General features: G+C 38.2%; 1 protein-coding gene across 1 annotated transcript in view; it reads left to right on the top strand.

The window, feature by feature from the left end:
- The window catches only part of CNTNAP5 (contactin associated protein family member 5), a 1,086,429-nt gene that overhangs the window by 1,018,095 nt on the left and 48,550 nt on the right, over positions 1-19,784 (top strand). The window lies entirely within an intron of this gene.

Consider the following 19,784-nt stretch of genomic DNA (forward strand, 5'->3'; position numbering starts at 1 on the left):
ATGGGTTTAATTCAGGAAATAGCTTGCTTACAAAATTGTGACGGCACTTACAGTGTGCATTCCTATTAGTCTTTTGGAGTGACTCCCCAGCAGTTCTGAGGTGATGAACGGGAAGGCATTAACTACCAAGCAGTCACTGATGCAGTGCTGTGTGTCAGCATCCAACAGGTGGAAAAGCTCCCTTAAAAATGGCAGCAGAGAAAAGACTTCAAGTTACCATGACTTTGCTGGCCAGTGGAAAAAGCTGAAAAGGTAGAAAAAACGACTCCTCTCTCACTACAGCCTTCCAGATCCATAAATCGTATCTAGTTTCCAGAACATAATGTGTGTCCAGAAATCTATCTGCTATTAGGTCTGGAAAATGTCAGTTTTACCTTCCAAAATGACAGTTGAATTAGCCAATCAACACTGACCAACTAGTAGGTTGAATTTTATGTTTATTTCTTATTCCATTTCCCCTCCTACTAATAAGAATTATTATTTCATGCAGACACTGCTTTTTTGACTTACCAGTGTAGTCACTAATTTGTTGTTCCAAAACCTTTTACTTTCTGCCAGATTTAATTTCCTTCTCTCTGATGTAAATTCTTTTGATTTTTTTTTCTGTATAAGTGGTCCTTTATCTGAAAATAAGTCTTTCATTTTTCACCTTTATTCCTGGAAGATAATTTTGCTAGACATGTGATTCAACATTGAAGAACACCTTTCCCTTATATCTTAAGGATTTATTCGTGGGTGTGATGGAACCAGCTCACACTGGCTCATAAGAACTTGTTATACACATCCCTACACAATTCTGCATCTGGTGATTTCACAATGGTAGGTTGAAACTGGCCAACCTAGGAGTTTCTATTCCATGTATCTCAGAAATGCTACAAGTCAGGGTCCTTGGGGTCCTTGGCAGCCAGGTTAAACCCTCACCAGCACATCACTGAAATCCACTCTTCCATCTTCTGATGTGACTGTTAAAATTCTGGCTGTCAGTCTGTCCTGTCTTTGAAAATACACTGACCACCCCCACACCCAACACCCTAAACCAATTTTTAAGGTCATTTCTTTAAATTTGGTATTTGACAGTTTTATTACCATGTGTCTGATAGTAGACTTCTATTTAATTGTCTTAGTTGATATGTTTATGTTTCTTGTATTTCTTGATTAGTTTCTATGTATCTAGTTCATATGTATTATTCATATGTATCTATTCATTAGCTCTCAAAAATTCTCAGCATCTCTTTGCTTCTTTCTTATTCTCTCTACTCAATTAGCTTTGACCTGCACTAGGTAAACTTCAGACTTATTCTTTTTTCTGTTAGGTGATTTTATTTTTCCTGTCCATTTTCACTGGTTTCAATGTGAATATTTTAAGTTGAATATCTTCACTTAGTAACAGGTCAAGGCCAGGACTCCTGTTCTTCAAGATGATTCAGGTACTCTCCTGGATGCAAACTTAATGTTGGCTGATGACTTACTGTCTTGGTTTTGTGTTTCTTTCCCCTAAAACCTTCCCCAAGCTTAGGATCCCTCTTTTTTTTCCCGAAGCTTAACAAGATATTAAAAATGTGTTGTTTGGTTTTAATGAAGCAGAATTACTGTTTTGATTATCTGGTATATTACATGTCCCCTCATACCTAAATTTATCTTGAGCCGCTGAATCCACATTTCAGAAGAATTTTGAGAGGAGAGATTCCTAGGGCTGTAGGGTCACCAAGCTTGGGCTGTTTTCGTGTTACCTGCTTTGCAATGGCCCCTCTAACAACATCCTCTTAATTATAATTTCTTTCCATTAATCTTGACACTGTGTATGACATTCCTGTGGCATTTTTGTCTTTTTAACTAAACCCCTAATATGTAAGACTGAAAGGATGAAAATTTAAAGTGAGTTACTAAATTACTGTACCTTGTACTAAATTATCTTGCTGGGTGGCTCAGTGGGTAAGAATCTGTCTGCCAGTGCAGAAGATGAAGAAGATGTGGGTTCAGTCCCTCTGTTGGGAAGATCCCCTGCAGTAGGAAGCAGCAACCCACTCCATTATTCTTGCTTGAGAAATCCCATGAACAAAGGAGCCTGGTGGGCTACAGTCCCTGTGGTGGCAAAGAGTTGACTATGACTGAGCAACTGAGAACACACTAAATTATTGTGGGCCAGCTTGTCATTTTGCTTTAGAAAAGATTAGGTTATTGTTGAGGAAGAGTATCCAATAAAATGTCTTCATTGGACCAAGTGTGGAAAACCCCTGCCTGCCTACCTTTCTTCCCATCCAAATGGCTATGAGCAGAGCAGAGCATTGGGATCCATAATTAGCCTCCATACTTCTGGTCTTTGAAAGGTCTGTATCTAGAGGTGAGAGAAGATAATAGGAACATTAGATTCATTATTAAGGAGGGACATCTATCCTGTAGACCTTTTGGAAGAAAGCCTCATGCATCAGAAAGAACTTGGAGTAGGAATAGCTGCTATAGGTAGGGATGGTGCAGAAATGGATATGTAGTATTTATAAGAAATGCAACCCCACTCCACAACTTTAGAAACGTCTAGTATTGTGTTGGACATTTTCAACTCTAAAACAAGTATTTGCAGGCATTTTTTTCATAGTATATACAAAAGGCAAGTAAGTATAGCAAATCTGTTCCAGTTTTCCTCAGTAATAGCATTCCATTGTAAAGCAACACATATATTCATTTTCTTTCTTTAAGAGAAAAGGCAAATTCATCATTCTAGAAGGTATTTATTTAGCACCAATGATGGTTCTACATGATATATGCTATAAAGATAACAAGATGAGTAGGTATGTCTTTCCTGAAAATTCCTATGGTATAGAGACTAGTTCATGAGAAGAGAAGACATAATCATTGATGTTAAAGTTGCATTGTGTGTGTTTACCTATGGTAAATCATGGGCTATTTTTAGGTTTGTTCCTTTGTTTACTGACATTCTTTGACTTTTAAGAAAAAAAACTTCTTGCTTCTAGTCTATTATATGAATAGATTGAAGGGAAAATAGCATTAAAAAGAAACAAATGTGTTTATTTAGGGAAGCTACCCTTTTTAACAAGATCATCTTTTTGAAAAATTACTAAATTCTTCAGAAATATAGAACGCATTCCTTAGATTCAAATAGAGTGAATTACCTGTATGTTTCTATGTCTATACAATTTAGCACTGATGTAGGAACATGAACATTCAGTCAGATTTAGAAATTTAGAAAGTTTGAAACTTCTAAAAGGAACTGTGCATTTTTTGTTTGCTTTTTATTTTTGTTTTATGTTTTTTAGTTCTAGTGTCTCTTAATTTACTGTTCCAGAGTATATAATTAAATTTAATGGCAAAGTATATATATATACTTTTAAGAGAAATATATATATAATATATATATATAGCAAAGTTTATATATATATATAGCATTGAAGCTAAAAATTAAGGAATTTATTATCATTATTATTATTTTCTTCCTGAGCAGAGACTCTTACTATACTGCAGATTTAGGAAGCTATTACTTTTTAAAATATAGAAACATCTTCAATCTTAGATGGAAAGGAATTGTATACTGCTTTTAAACTGTAGCTGCCAGATCCCACATAGACATTCAAATGCTATTTGCACTCAGGGCATACTTATAATATTATTCATCTATCAATTTCTTTTGCCTACTTGCCAGTTTGGTAGGCTAAACCTCACAGCTGGCAGAGACATTATTCTTCTGCTCTGATGGCTGTTTGCCCAGGTAGCTTCAAAATTCACTTGGCCCTAACAAGCCATGTATAAATTGGAAGAATTTCTTCTCAATCTGCAAAAAGATCCAGCTAATCTAGGATTGCAGGGCTAGCTATGAGCACTTGCCTGTGCTTTGAGCTTGTCCATATGAAGTGAATTCTGATTGTGTCTAGAGAACAGGATTATTTGACTCTCCTAAATCCCTTAGTTTTGAACATTACACCTACTGTGTCTTTTGCAATATCAGAACATTGTTGTCTGAATTCCTGATTATCTTCATGTTAAATCATTTTTCAAGCATTTTGTAGGTGAAGAGGTATGGCTGCCATTTTTAGACAATGCAGCAAAATTTATACATATAAATGAAAGGTGGATATTTCAAAGTATTTGTTTTGTAAGACTGTACTCTTTTTTTTAAATTTTCTAAATAGTTGGGCCCTCCATCTGATTAAAAACTGGTGCAAATGATATTAAATTTAAAAGCAAAATTACAGAGTGAAAGATGCACAGCTTTTTAGAGACTAACTCATGTTTGGGTTTCTTACTGTTGTATGCCCATTGTGAACTGTCAAATCTGGCTACAGTCCCTTGTCAGTAAAATGAGGATGGTAGCATTTAATTCCGGAGAAAGCAATGGCACCACACTCTGGTACTCTTGCCTGGAAAATCCCATGGATGGAGGAGCCTGGTAGGCTGCAGTCCATCGGGTCGCTAGGAGTTGAACACGACTGAGCAACTTCACTTTCACTTTGCACTTTCATGCATTGGAGAAGGAAATGGCAACCCACTCCAGTGTTCTTGCCTGGAGAATCCCAGGGACGAGGAAGCCTGGTGGGCTGCCATCTCTGGGGTCACACAGAGTTGGATATGACTGAAGCAACTTAGCAGCAGCAGCAGCATTTAATTCATAGATTTGAGTAAGCTTTCCATAAGACACTATATACAAAGTATTTGAAGTATTTGATATTTAGCACATGCTCCATACATGTTAGAAGCTTTTGATTTTTGAAGATCATGGCAAAATAGAGGATAACTATGTTTTGCTTTGTTTCTAGTTTTATTTTAATGAGTCTAGAAAAGTTGTTATAAAGATAAATTCCTCCACAAAATGGACTCAAATGCGTTCTAAAAGAGCAATTCTGAACCATGATGAGCCTTGAAGATGGGAGTGTGAGTTAAGACTATTTTAATGGTATATCAGTGTTAACCAGTTTAAACAGTGACCATAAGATAGTTGGTTAAAATGGAAGCTTCAGAGTGTAAGTTTTGCTTCAGGCACAGCTGGGTTTAGGAATTCAAATGTGACAGTGATGAAGCCTTTGTCTGTCTGTTTGTTCTCTTTCCACCTCGGACCCTCTTTACCTCTCTATGGGACTTTATTCTCAGGCAGAATTTCAAAGGTAACAAAAGTGGAATCAGCAGTTCCATGCTTCATCACTACTATTTCAACAGCCCTGGTGGAAAGCCTCTCACTTCTAAAATTTCCAGAAAAAATCCTGGATTGAATCTCAAAGGAGCAATCTGTGTCAAGTGATAGTTGCAGATGATGACAGTGTCCAAGGGATTGGGGAACATTGAGTGGTTGTGATTGGATTATGCACCCGACAATGGCTCTGCATGGGGTGAAGGGTTCAGGTCAATATCAACCACACATATTAAGAATAAGGAGATGCTTATTTCTCAAAAGGAAACCAAAATATTCTTGCTAGAGAGGACGAATCAACAATAATCCATTAGCAGCATTGGTTTCTTCATTCACATTGTGCTACCTCTTTTCACTAGTAGAGATAGACTTGGAATTGTGAAAAATTTGGGGACTGCAATGTGTTTGTATACATCAAACAGCAGTCCAAATGTGTTGCAACAAAAAGAGAACACCTATCCTACTCAAATTCTTCCAGAAAATTGCAGAGGGAGATAAACTTCCAAACTCACTCTATGAGGCCACCATCACCCTAATAACAAAATCTGACAAAGATGCCACAAAAAAGAAAACTACAGGCCAATATAACTGATGAAAATAAATGCAAAAATCCTTAACAAAATTCTAGCAACCAGAATCCAACAACACATTAAAAAGATCATACACCATGACCAAGTGGGCTTTATCCCAGGGATGCAAGGATTCTTCTATATCCACAAATCAATCCATGTAATTCACCACATTAACAAGTTGAAAAATAAAAGCCATGTGATTATCTTAATAGATGCAGAGAAAGCTTTTGACAAAATTCAACATCCATTTATGATAAAAAACAATCTCCAGAAAGCAGGAATAGAAGGAACATGCCTCAACATAATAAAAGCTATATATGACAAACCCACAGCAAACATTATCCTCGATGGTGAAAAATTGAAAGCATTTACCCTAAAGTCAGGAACAAGACAGGGGTGCCCACTTTCACCACTACTATTCAACATAGTTTTGCAAGTTTGGGCCACAGCAATCAGAGCACAAAAAGAAATAAAAGGAATCCAAAGTGGAAAAGAAGAAGTAAAACTCTCACTGTTTGCAGATGACATGATCCTCTATATAGAAAACCCTAAAGACTCCACCAGAAAATTACTAGAACTAATCAGTGAATATAGTAAAGTTGCAGGATATGAAATCAACACACAGAAATCCCTTGCATTCCTATACACTAATAATGAGAAAATAGAGAATTTAAGGAAACAATTCCATTCACCATTGAAATGAAAAGAATAAAATACTTAGGAATATATCTACCTAAAGAAACTAAAGACCTCTATATAGAAAACTATAAAACACTGGTGAAAGAAATCAAAGAGGACACTAATAGATGGAGAAATATACCACGTCCATGGATCAGAAGAATCAATATAGTGAAAATGAGTATACTACCCAAAGCAATCTATAGATTCAATGCAATCCCTATCAAGCTACCAACGGTGTTTTTCACAGAGCTAGAACAAATAATTTCACAATTTGTATGGAAATACAAAAAACTTCAAATAGCCAAAGAAATCTTGAGAAAGAAGAATGGAACTGGAGGAATCAACCTGCCTGACTTCAGGCTCTACTACAAAGCCACAGTCATCAAGACAGTATGGTACTGGCATAAAGACCAAAATATAGATCAATGGAACAAAATACAAAGCCCAGAGAAAAATCTGCGCACCTATGACACCTTATCTTTGACAAAGGAGGCAAGAATATACAATGGAGAAAAGACAATCTCTTTAACAAGTGGTGCTGGGAAAACTGGTCAAGCACTTGTAAAATCATGAAACTAGAACACTTTCTAACACCATACACAAAAATAAACTCAAAATAGATTAAAGATCTAAATGTAAGACAAGAAACTATAAAACTCCTAGAGGAGAACATAAACAAAACACCCTCTGACATAAATCACAGCAGGATCCTCTATCACTCACCTCCAAGAATATAGGAAACATGTCAACGTATGGCAAAACCAATACAGTATTGTAAAAGTAAAATAAAGTAAAAATAAAAATTATAAAAAAGCAAAAATAAACAAATGGGGCCTAATTAAACTTAAAAGCTTCTGCACAACAAAGGAAACTATAAGCAACATGAAAAGACAACCTTCAGAATGGGAGAAAATAATAGCAAATGAAGCAACTGACAAACATCCCAAAAATATGCAAGCAACTCCTGCAGCTCAATTCCAGAAAAATAAACGACCCAATCAAAAAATGGGCCAAAGAACTAAGTACACATTTCTCCAGAGAAGACATACAGATGGCTAACAAACACATGAAAAGATGCTCAACATCACTCATTATCAGAGACATGCAAGTCAAAACCTCAATGAGATACCATTTCACACCAATCAGAATGGCTGCCCAAAAGTCTACAAGCAATACATGCTGGAGAAAGTGTGGAGAAAAGGCAACCTTACACTTACACTGTTGGTGGGAATGCAAACTCGTATAGCCACTATGGAGAACAGTGTGGAGATTCCTTAAAAAACTGGAAATAGTACTACCTTATGACCCAGCAATCCCACTGCTGGGCATACACACCAAGGAAACCAGAATTGAAGGAGACACATGTACCCCAATGTTCATCGCAGCACTGTTTATAATAGCCAGGACATGGAAGCTACCTAGATGTCCATCAGCAGACGAATGGATAAGAAAGCTGTGGTACGTATACACAATGGAGTATTACTCAGCCATTAAAAAGAATACATTTGAATCAGTTCTAATGAGGTGAATGAAACTGGAGCCAATTATACAGAGTAAAGTAAGCCAGAAAGAAAAACACCAATACAGTATACTAACACATATATATGGAATTTAGAAAGATGGTAACGATAACCCTGTGTGCGAGACAGCAAAAGAGACACAGATGTATAGAACAGTCTTTTGGACGCTGTGGGAGAGAGAGAGGGAGAGGGTGGGATGATTTGGGAGAATGACATTGAAACATGTATAATATCATATATGAAATGCATCACCAGTCCAGGTTTGATGCATGACACTGGATGCTTGGGGCTGGTGCAATGGGACGACCCAGAGGGATGGTATGGGGAGGGAGGAGGGAAGGGGGTTCAGGATGGAGAACACGTGTATACCTGTGGTGGATTCATGTTGAAGTGTGGCAAAGCCAATACAATATTGTAAAGTAATTAACCTCCAATTAAAATAAATAAATTTATATTAAAAATGGAAGAAAAAAGTAGTTGAGAGTCCCTCTTTAAAGAAATGCTTGTTATTTTCTTTGGAACAAGTTTGTAGCTTCCAAAGAGACTCCTGGAAAAAATTATTTCATTTCGAAAGCATCAGTTCAGTTCACTTCAGTTGCTCAGTTGTGTCTGACTCTTTGAGACCCCATGAATCTCAGCATGCTAGGCCTCCCTGTCCATCACCAACTCCCAGAGTTCACTCAAAGTCATGCCCATCGAGTCAGTGATGCCATCCAGCCATCTCATTTTCTGTTGTCCCCTTTTCCTCCTGCCCCCAATCCCTAACAGCATCAGAGTCTTTTCCAATGAGTCAACTCTTTGCATGAGGTGGCCTAAGTACTGGAGTTTCAGTTTTAGCATCATTCCTTCTAAAGAACACTGAGGGCTGATCTCCTTTAGAATGGACTGGTTGGATCTCCTTGCAGTCCAAGGGACTCTCAAGAGTCTTCTCCAACACCACACTTCAAAAGCATCAATTCTTTGGCTCTCAGCTTTCTTCACAGTCCAACTCTCACATCCATACATGACCATGGGAAAAACCATAACCTTGACTAGACGGACCTTTGTTGCAAAATAATGTCCCTGCTTTTCAACATGCTATCTAGGTTGGTCATAACTTTTCTTCCAAGGAGTAAGCGTCTTTTAATTTCACGGCTGCAGTCACGATCTGCAGTGATTTTGGAGCCCAAAAAAATTAAGTCTGACACTGTTTCCACTGTTTCCTCATCATTTCCCATGAAGTGATGGGACCAGATGCCATGATCTTCGTTTTCTGAATGTTGAGCTTTAAGCCAAGTTTTTCACTCTCCTCTTTCTCTTTCATCAAGAAGCTTTGAAGTTACTCTTCATTTTCTGCCTTAAGGGTGGTGTCATCTGCATATCTGAGGTTATTGATATTTTTCTTGGTAATCTTGATTCCAGCTTGTGTTTCTCTCAGCCCAGCGTTTCTCATGATGTAGTCTGCATATAAGTTAAATAAGCAGGGTGACAATATACAGCCTTGACGCACTCCTTTTCCTATTTGGAACTAGTCTGCTGTTCCATGTCCAGTTCTATCTGTTGCTTCCCTGCCCTGCATATAGGTTTCTCAAGAGGCAGGTCAGGTGGTCTGGTATTGCCATCTCTTTCAGAATTCTCTACAGTTTATTGTGATCCGCACAGTCAAAGGCTTTGGCATAGTCAATAAAGCAGAAATAGATGTTTTTCTGGAACTTTCTTGCTTTTTCCATGATCCAGCAAATATTGGCAATTTGATCTCTGGTTCCTCTGCCTTTTCTAAAACCATCTTGAATATCTGGAATTTGACGGTTCACATATTGCTGAAGCCTGGCTTGAAGAATTTTGAGCATTACTTTACTAGTGTGTGACATGAGTGCAATTGTGTGGAAGTTGAGCATTCTTTGGCATTTCCTTTCTTTGGGATTGGAATGAAAACTGACCTTTTCCAGTCCTGTGGCCACTGTTGAGTTTTCCAAATTTGCTGGCATATTGAGTGCAGCACTTTCACAGCATCATTTTTCAGGATTTGAAATAGCTTCACTGGAATTCTACCGCTTCTACTAGCTTTGTTCATAGTGATGCTTTCTAAGGCCCACTTGACTTCACATTCCACGATGTCTGGCTCTAGGTGAGTAATCTCACCATCCTGATTATCTTGGTCATGAAGATCTTTTTTGTACAGTTCTTCTGTGTATTCTTGCCACCTCTTCTTAATATCTTCTGCTTCTGTTAGGACCATACCATTTCTGTCCTTTTTTGAGCCCATCTTTGCATGAAATGTTCCCTTGGTATCTCTAATTTTCATGAAGAGATCTCTAGTCTTCCCCATTATGTTGTTTTCCTCAATTTCTTTGCATTGATCGCTGAGGAAGGCTTTCTTATCTCTTATTGCTATTCTTTGGAACTCTGCATTTGAAAGCATACATTTATTAAATAATGTTTCACTTCGCTTTTGGCCATTCCTAGTTCTTTAGCAAGTAAAATATCTCGAAACCACAGCCCCTCCAAAGCACAGGCCTTCCTGATTCAAAATCTGGTACTGTGTGTAATCGTCTCATATTATGTCGAAAATTTGGTTAATGATATTTTCCCCAAGAATGTAAAAATGTCAGGTTAATCTAATCTGAACTTTCTGTGAGTGAAGTGTTTTAAAAGATCTAGAAATATCATATTTCAACAATCATTCCAACTTCCTAAATACCCATCTTATCCTTTCTAACTTAAAGATAACCAACACTGAATCACCGTTGAGCTACAAGGGATTTGTTTCTGTTTCTTTTAAAAATAATGAACTCCATTTCTCTTCATGGGATATGAAGAAAATATGGGATATGCAATAGATGATTTAGTTTCACCTCATGGAACAGGAATGTGTGTTACCTCATGATTGAAAAATGTAATTTTATTTTACGTTTTAAAGGAACTAGTACATGATCAGAACTCAGACCTACTGCATGCTTGTGCTTCTTTGTAAAAGTCAAGTGCATTTTTTTATAAAAGCAAAAACCAAACTTTATATGTCTTTGAACAAACTTTATATGTCTTCTCTTGACTGTGTTAACAAAGGATATTTTGTTTGGTTTACCAGAAGCCAGTGACATGACTAGCATATAAAAAGTAATAATAATAATAACATTGCTTATTTTTATTTAATAATGCTCTGCTATGTGCTAGATCTAAACTCTTATGTCTTATTTTTTTTCCTTATTTTTAATTGAAGTTTGGGCTTCCCTGATTGCTCATCAGGTAAAGAATCTGTCTGCAATGTCTAAAATGCACGAGACCCAAGTTCAATCCCTAGGTTGGGAAGCTTCCCTGGAGAAGAGAATGTCAACTCACTCCAGTATTCTTGCCTAGATAGTCCCATGGACTATTTCATTCTTTTTTATGGCTGAGTAATATTCTATTGTAGGCTTCCCTGGTGGTTCAGTGATAAGGAATCTGACTGCCAATGCAGGAGATGTGGGTTTGATTCCTGGGTCTGGAAGATCCCCTGGAGAAGGAAATGGCAACCCACTTCAGTATTCTTGCCTGGAGAATCCCATGGACAGAGGATCCTAGTGGGCTACAGTGCATGGACCCATGCAAAGGGTCAGACCTGACTTAGAGACTGCTGCTGCTACTGCTGCTAAGTCACATCAGTCGTGTCCAACTCTGTGAGACTCTATAGATGGCAGCCTAGTAGGCTCCTCCGTCCCTGGGATTCTCCAGGCAAGAACACTTGAGTGGGTTGCCATTTCCTTCTACAATGCACGAAAGTGAAACGTGAAATTGAATTCACTCAGTTGTGTCCGACTCTTAGTGACCCCATGGACTATAGCCTACCAGGCTCCTCTGTTCATGGGGACTTAGAGACTAAATGACAACAGCAATAAATATTTCATTGTAAATATATGTACTGCACCTTCTTTATCCATTCATGTAACCATGGACACTTAGATTGCTAAGCTCTTATGTTAACTAATTTTTTCTCCTCCACAACCCAAGAAAATAAGTACTATTATTATTCATGCATTATAGATGAGGAAAATGTGTCACAGAGGTTAAGTAACTTGTTTAGTGTCACAAAAGTAGCCAGGGGTGGACTTGGCATGTAAAGTCAAACATTGGGATCTGGATCTGGCACTCCCAATCAGTCCTGCCCTATTTTGGTTTTTAAGTAATAACATGAGACAGTCCAGATTAACAAAACAAAACAAAACAAAACAAAACACATTCTGTTTTCTGTTGAGGGCTCCTAAATTAAAGCCTTGTGTCCCTAGTCTTAGCCATGATGGGCTTAAAAGTAGACTCTAGCGCCAGGCTTTAATTGTGGAGTGGGAATAGCATATTTATTATAGGTCAGGTTTTGGAATTCACCCTCGATTCCAATCAAAGTCTAATACTGACTAATTGACCTGGACAAATAACTTAATTCTCTGAGCTTTACTTTTCTCAATTGGAATGTAGGTATTTATTATAATAATGTCTGTTACTATTTGTAAGACTCAGTGGTAATGTGGCTAATATGATGCCTGGCATAATGGAAACTCAATAAATGTTTGCAGTAACAGTAATAAGTACATAAGAAGTCATCCCATCTGACCCAAATACTTTTCTCTCAGGAATGACCTTGGAACCTAATGTCTTCCAGACCTAAAAGAGGAACTCTCAGGGAAAAAAAAGAAGATGGCTACTCACTCTTTGCATAAAAAGCTTGAATTTCTCTCTTCCTTTTTGCTTGGATGGAATGAATGAATGAATGAATGAAAAGACATTATGTAACCTTGACTCTCTGATGCTTGGTAAATAGTAAAGGTGCACATATGGCCAATTCTTGGTTTCTAATAAAGTCATCTTAAGCGTATTAAACCAGGGAAAACATATCTGACATTATTTGAATATATATTCTCACAATTAAAGCTGCCTCTGATGGATTGGAACCATGTGATACTTGGTGCATCAAATAAGCCTCAAAGTGTGGGATGTAGTCTGATTTTGTATTCATTAAACAAATACATATTGAGTACTTTCTAAGTGCACCAAGAAATGTACCGAGCTAGGCACTATTGACACAGAAAGTAAAGGACAGTCTGCACCCTCAAGGAACTCACAATCTAGTGAGAAAATAGACCAGTTATCAGACAAGTAAGCCCAGAGTGACCTGTGTGATATGCTGGAGGGAGAAGGGACATTGAAACTTCCTTGGAGGAAGTGAAATCTTAGTTGAGAATGAACAGAGAAGGGACCCAGGTGAGTTATACCTGGGTGAGCAAAAGAGAAATGAAAGTGGCATCTCTGGACACAGGAGGCTGAAAATCAGAGTGCAAGATGACAAATGATGGGGCCAAGAGAGGTGAGGAAGAACCAGAACATCATGAGTCTCACAAGGCATACTAAGAGTCTAGGTCTTATCTTGAGAATAGTAGGGACTAACTATAGAAAGCTGTGGGGCTAGTCTGACTTTTAAGGATGTTGCCAACCCCCTCCTCCCCTCCTCGCTCTCAGCATGAGGTAATCATGGAGTTCCAAAGAGAGGACCTGAATCTTATTTATGATTTTATCCTTCTTGCTACCATATTTACAGGCACATATTAAGTGTTCACAATGGTTTTTTTTTATTATTTTTTAAAATTTTGTTGAGGTATAAATGACTTACAATATTATGTTAATTTCTGCTATAAAGAAAAGTGGTTCAGTTATGTATATATATACATTATTTTTTCATATTTTTTCCATTATGATTTGTAATAAAATATTGAATATAGTTTTTTTGTGCTATATAGCAGCAAGGGCCATGTTTATCCATTCTCTTTATAAAAGCTTGCATCTGTTAACCCCAAACTCCCATAATGTTTCATGAAGAAAAAATAAATAAATAAAGTGTAATATGTAGATGTTACAGCTGAAGGAACTGAAAGGTCATCATACTACATATTAACGGGCTCCATATTATACAGTCAGCTACAAATAGATCTTGGATGAGGATCTCTAGGTTCCTTAGACACCATGTATTTTTCTTACAATGGTACCTGGTAGTAATGTCGAAAATGTGTTTGGAATTAGACAGTTGGCAGCTCGAACTCTATACTTGTCATTTACTAGCTATATCACTGTTACGTTCACCTCTCTGAGCTCCAGTTTCCTCATCTGTAGAGCAATAGAAATATTTTTTAATCAATTTGTTATAAAGATAACACATAAGATGTGTAAAGTGTCTGACACATGGGCCACATGGTGGTATTTGAAAACAGCAACTATTTTTCTTGAGATAATATAGCCATGCTGCCTATTGATTTTCTTTGGCTGATATTCCTTTTTCTTGCCAATGGCACTGTATTGATTTGTTTATCCTTTGCCTGGGGAATCTGGACCAGTGTTAAAAATGTCAGTGTTGACAAGGTAATGAAGTGAAGAGGATCCAAGCTAAGACTAATGAACTCTGCACCAGCCTTTTAGGTCTCTATCCCCAGCTTGGCAGGAAGGGTCAGAAGCTGAAAAGGACAAGTGAAGCCAGCATAGGTTAGAATTCTGAATGTTTTCTTATGGAGAAAGAGAAGAAGTCAAAGCAGAAAGAGAGTCATTGGTTACTGGTTATTCATTTAGTCCGTGTGTGTGTTCTAAGCCACTTTAGTAGTGTCCGACTCTCTGCAACCCTATGCAATGTAGCCTGCCAGGCTCCTTTGTCCATGGATTCTCTGAGCATGAACACTGGAGTGGCTTGTCATGCCTTACTCCAGGGGATCTTCCTGACCCAGGGATTGAAACTGCATCTCTTACAACTCCTGCATTACCAGGCAGGTTCTTTACCACTAGTGTCACCTGGGAAGCCCTCATTCATTTAGTCTATTGGGATTTAAGTTTTGGAGTATTAAAACAGATTAAAATAGCATGAAGCCCCTTTACACTCAGGTGTGATTATAGGATATCCAGTTCTGGGAAAAATTTGATCTGAATCCTTGTATTTTTCCATTTCATTTCCACAAGGATTTTCTCAGTGATCAGGATCAAGATATGAATCCAGTGGCTAGCATACCAATGATCTGTACCATTTCCTTGATAAAAAGGCACATTGATGACTTTCCTGTTGGGAGGATAAATAAGTAAATCAGTGTGAACATCGAGAACATTTCTGGTTTGTGTTCATCCTTTAGCAGGAGTTTCTGGTTATTCTAATCTGTCCCCAAACTTGGATATGTGCTCTACATTTCCTGTATGTTTTCTCTATGTATATCTATAGAGTATAAGCTTTGCATAAGTGAAAACTTTCTTGAAAGAAAATATCTAAATGTTTGAAATTGGTAAAATGATTCCTTAGCATTATTCCCAGATAACTCATTCAGTGCATACCATTTGAGAAACTATTTGTACAAATCAAGATGTTAAGTGAAACTCAGAACACTTTAAAGAAATATAGCCTAAGGATCATTGTTCCTGAAGTAATAAAACCCATATCTATGGAGACAAGACACATTTAATAATTACAATATGAATAATTTTGATGTGTTATGCAGATTGAGGGCAGTTAGAATTCTTATGAGGGAGATATCATTTCTAGCTTAGATGATTCAGAAGAGTTTCATAGAGGAGATAACTCCTACCCTGGTCTCAAAGCCAGATGCAATCTTAAGAGATGGAGTGTGCTCTAGGGAAGATGGATTGTTGTTGTTCAGTTGCTAATTCATGTCCAATTCTTTGTGACCCCGTGGACTGCAGCACTCCAGGCTTCCCTGTCATTCATTATCTCCCTGAGTTTGCTCAAACTCATGTCCATTGAGTCAGTAATCCCATCCAACCATCTCATCTTCTGTTGCACCTTCTCCACCTGCCCTCAATTTTTCCAGCATCAATGTATTTTACAAAGATTTACTTCTTCACGTCAGGTGGCCAAAGTATTGGAGCTTCAGCATCAGTACTTCCAATGAATAGTCACAGTGATTTCCTTTAGGGTTGACTGGTTGGATCTCCTTGCTTTCCAAGGGACTCTCAAGAGTCTTCAGCACCACAATTTTCAAGTATCAAGTCTTCCACCCGCAGCCTTCTTTATGGTCCAACTCTCACATCCATACATGACCACTGAAAAAACCATAGCTTAGATTATAGATGGTATGGACCAAAGAAGACAGCAGGGAGACAAAGATAGTATGCTGGGAACAGTGAAGAGGCTATCTTCAGATGGTCTTGTTTATGTTGTGGAGGAGAGAGGAATGGAAAAGAGGAAAGATTCCCAAGAATCTTTGGGGCTCTCTGCAAAGGAATCCAGAATTCATTACATAGATGGGAGAAGCCATCTAAGGGAAGTCTCATGGCCAGAGCTGCTGTTGGTTCTTTGGTTCTTTTGTGGGTAACAGGTCAAATGTGGGCAGGATGGAGAGACTGATGCAGAGGTTACGCTAAAACCCATCCTCTGAGTGGGAAAGAACAAAATAAGGGAATAGCAGTGGAATTTAAAACAAGAGTTGGAAGAACTAGGTAATTTACTGGGCGGATGGGTCGAAGTATAAGGTAGATCGGAAAGGTAAGCACAAGAGCATAGAAAAAGTGGTAGCTGTGTAGTCATTGCAGAGGGAAATTAAACCATTCTGATCAAGCCTGGGCCCATGTTTACCCACGCAGGGCATGTTACAATGGATTATAAAGCTGATACTTTATACTCCTCCTTTAAGCCAACACCCCAGGCCTGCTCAGCTGCTTTGGGATTTGTGAAATGCTTATCATCCAGTACAGGGAGAAGAGCCACAGACCAGTCCACTACTTTGTAGGATGTCTCTCCCTGCCCTGGGTTTGTTCACAATTCCCAGACTTGTATTTCTTATCTCTGTATATAACTGTTTCCCTGGGGCTAACGGCAGTCTTTGAAGGCAGAGATGTGCTGTTATCCACATTTTTATCACTACCATTTTTTAGTACAAGCATTTGTGCTCTGTTTTCTGTGTGTATTTTACAAACACAGCTCCTTTGATTAGTGTATTACAGACAGATTGCCTGTTTTCAGAATGGTTGGCCAAAGACTCAGTCATTTCCAGGGACATGGGATTACCAGTGCTAAACATGAAACCATCTTGGACAACACTGGGCACTCAGTCTCCCTAAACCACACTTAGTTTAGGGGTTTTGAGTGGAGTAATGGAACTGGACCCAGTGGTTGGCAAATACCAGATGAGCAACTGAAGCTCATGTTTTTCACAGTCACAACTGAGCCCAGCTGCCACCATCCTAGCAAGTGTGCCATACATCAACCCAAGTGAGACTGGAGGAGGTGTGAGAATTAACCCATCAGTCTATCAGCTGACACTTGCCAAGCCTCTGCCAGGATGCATATTCCAGTAGCTAGATGTGCTGAGATGACTGGAGAAGGGCATGTGGTTGTTTCTGGCCTGAAAAAAATCCAGGGGACTAGGTAGGGACATAAAGTTGCACACAAGCAGGAATAATAAAACAATGGAACTCTAACTCATGGAAATTAGATTCTAAGAATATTAAGAAGCCAGAGAGAAGAGAAATCAAATAAAAGACCATCTGCATGCACCCCAATGTACACAGCAGCATTATTTACAATAGCTAAGACATGGAAGCAACCTAAATGTCCATCAATAGAGAAATGGATAGATAAGTTGTAGTACATTTAGATAGCAGAATATTATTCAGCTATAAAAAAAGTGCCATTTGAAGCAACATGGATGGACCTAGGGATTATCATATGAAGCGAAGTAAGTCAAAAAGGAAAGACAAATATCATATGATATGCTTATATGTGGAGTCTAAAATATGACACAGAGGAATTTATTTATGAAACAGAAACAGACTCAGGCATAGAAAACAAACTTATGGTCATCAAAGGGGGATAAGGGGAGGAAAGGTTTCCCTTGTGGCTCAGCTGGTAAAGAATCTGCCTGGAATGCAGGAGACCTGGATTCGATCCATGGGTTGGGAAGATGCTCTGGAGAAGGAGAAAGACTACCCACCCCAATATTCTGGCCTGGAGAATTCCATGGACTGTACAGTCCATGGTGTCGCAAAGAATTGGACACAACTGAGCACCTTTCACTTTCACTTTCAATGGGAGGAAGGATAAATTAGGAGTTTGGGATTAATATATACAAAAATAAAACCACCTTTAGCCAGAATACTGTTCCCCTACTGATCTTGAGTGTAAGATCAGGCCCTTCCTTGTTTATGAACAAATCATTTCTAGCTATGTTGAGCAAGAGTGTTTTTCCACTAGAAAGTGTCTCAAATGCACATTGCATCAGCTTCTCCAGATCTCTGAACACCAAGTTTCACTTGTATATTCCAGTCCAGCAGAAGTTCACATTATCTCAGGTCCTGTGGCGGTTTCTTTGCTGTGTTGTGGGAGGTGGGAGGCTTTGGCTACACGTGTTAGTAGGGTGATTCTTGAAAGGTATGAATAAAAGTTTTATACGTGGCAACCAGCTTAGCTCTTGGATATAAACATGAGGTTTCAAGGTTGAATTATCTTTTCATACCACTTTCAGTATGTTTAACAATCTGTGCATGTATATCTAGCTTTCTTTTGCTTATTTCTGCATAGTTGTTTTCCCTTAGTTGCTTTTTCTGTTATGTCAGTTGGTCTTTCTCACTCTTATTAGAAGATTTCATCACATTTTCGATGACCCTGAGCTATCTGCTTGTATTTAAGAATGGAGGGGTTATAATGCACTGATTAAGGGCTGCACTAAAGGCTGCACTGAGTCTTTAATAGAAAAACTCCAACTTTATCTTTGAGGCATTCTTATTGGAATAAGCATATTTTCTAAGAAAGACTTTTCCAATCTCCCTCTTGGAGGGCGGGTGGTTCCAAAAGTCAGTCTGGGGAGGAAGATGGATGGGTCTAATGGTCTGCTGAGGAAATGTTCTTTCAAGTCTCTATTTATTTATTTGGTTTGTTTTCCAGTGATCATCCTTGACCCCAACTGTAGGCATTTCCTTGTCTATCTGTCATAATCCCACCCCATCATAACACTTTATTTCTCCAGTGCCTATAGGTGATTGAAGTTCTAGAGCACATTGATTGGAAATATTTCCTCTTTCTCTAGGATTTCTATCTTTATGAGGGAATTGTTGCAAAACTGGTTAAGAGAAAGCAAAGGCCTTTGAATGACAAATCTTCAAATTTAGAATCTGCTTGTATCAGTTGGGATTCCACCTGTGAAGCCTACTTGTGAGAGATAATATATTGAGACTCATTGCAAATAATTGGTTCAGATGATTATGGAGGTCTGACACAAGGTGGGCCATCAGAAAGTGCGGCTGGAACTGTCAGACATGGGCTAACCACAAGAGGAATGTTTTTCTAATTAATATTTATTGGAGTATAGTTGATTTTCAATGCTGTGTTAGTTTCTGCTGTACAGCAAAGTGAATTAGCTAATCATATACATACATTCACTCTTTTTTTAGGTTCAATTCCCATATAGATCATTGCAGACTATTGAATAGAGTTCCCTGTGCTATAGAGTAGGTCCTTTTTGTTACCTGTTTTATATATAGAAGTGTATAATGTCAATCCCAGTCTCCCAGTTTATCCCTCCCCACCTTTCTCCCTTGGTAATCATAAGTTTGTTTTCTACATCTGTGACCCTATTTTGTAATAAGTTCACTTATACTATTTTTTAAGATTCCACATGTAAGCAACATCATATTTGTTTTTCCCTGTCTCACTTAGGAATCCTTTATTTTCTTTTTTCCTCTCATGTTTTAAAAATGAAGTCCAAATACAGTGTGTTAGTTTCAAGTGTACAGAAAAGTGTTTATATATATGTGTATATATGTGGGCCTTCCCTGGTGGCTCAGATGGTAAAGAATCTGCCTGCAATGTGGGAGACCCAGGGTCGATCCTTGGGTCAGGAAGATCCCCTGGAGAATTAAATGCGTGTGTGTGTGTGTGTGTGTGTGTGT

This window comes from Ovis aries, chromosome 2 (genome assembly GCF_016772045.2).
Source record: "Ovis aries strain OAR_USU_Benz2616 breed Rambouillet chromosome 2, ARS-UI_Ramb_v3.0, whole genome shotgun sequence".
Taxonomy (NCBI): Eukaryota; Metazoa; Chordata; class Mammalia; order Artiodactyla; family Bovidae; genus Ovis; species Ovis aries.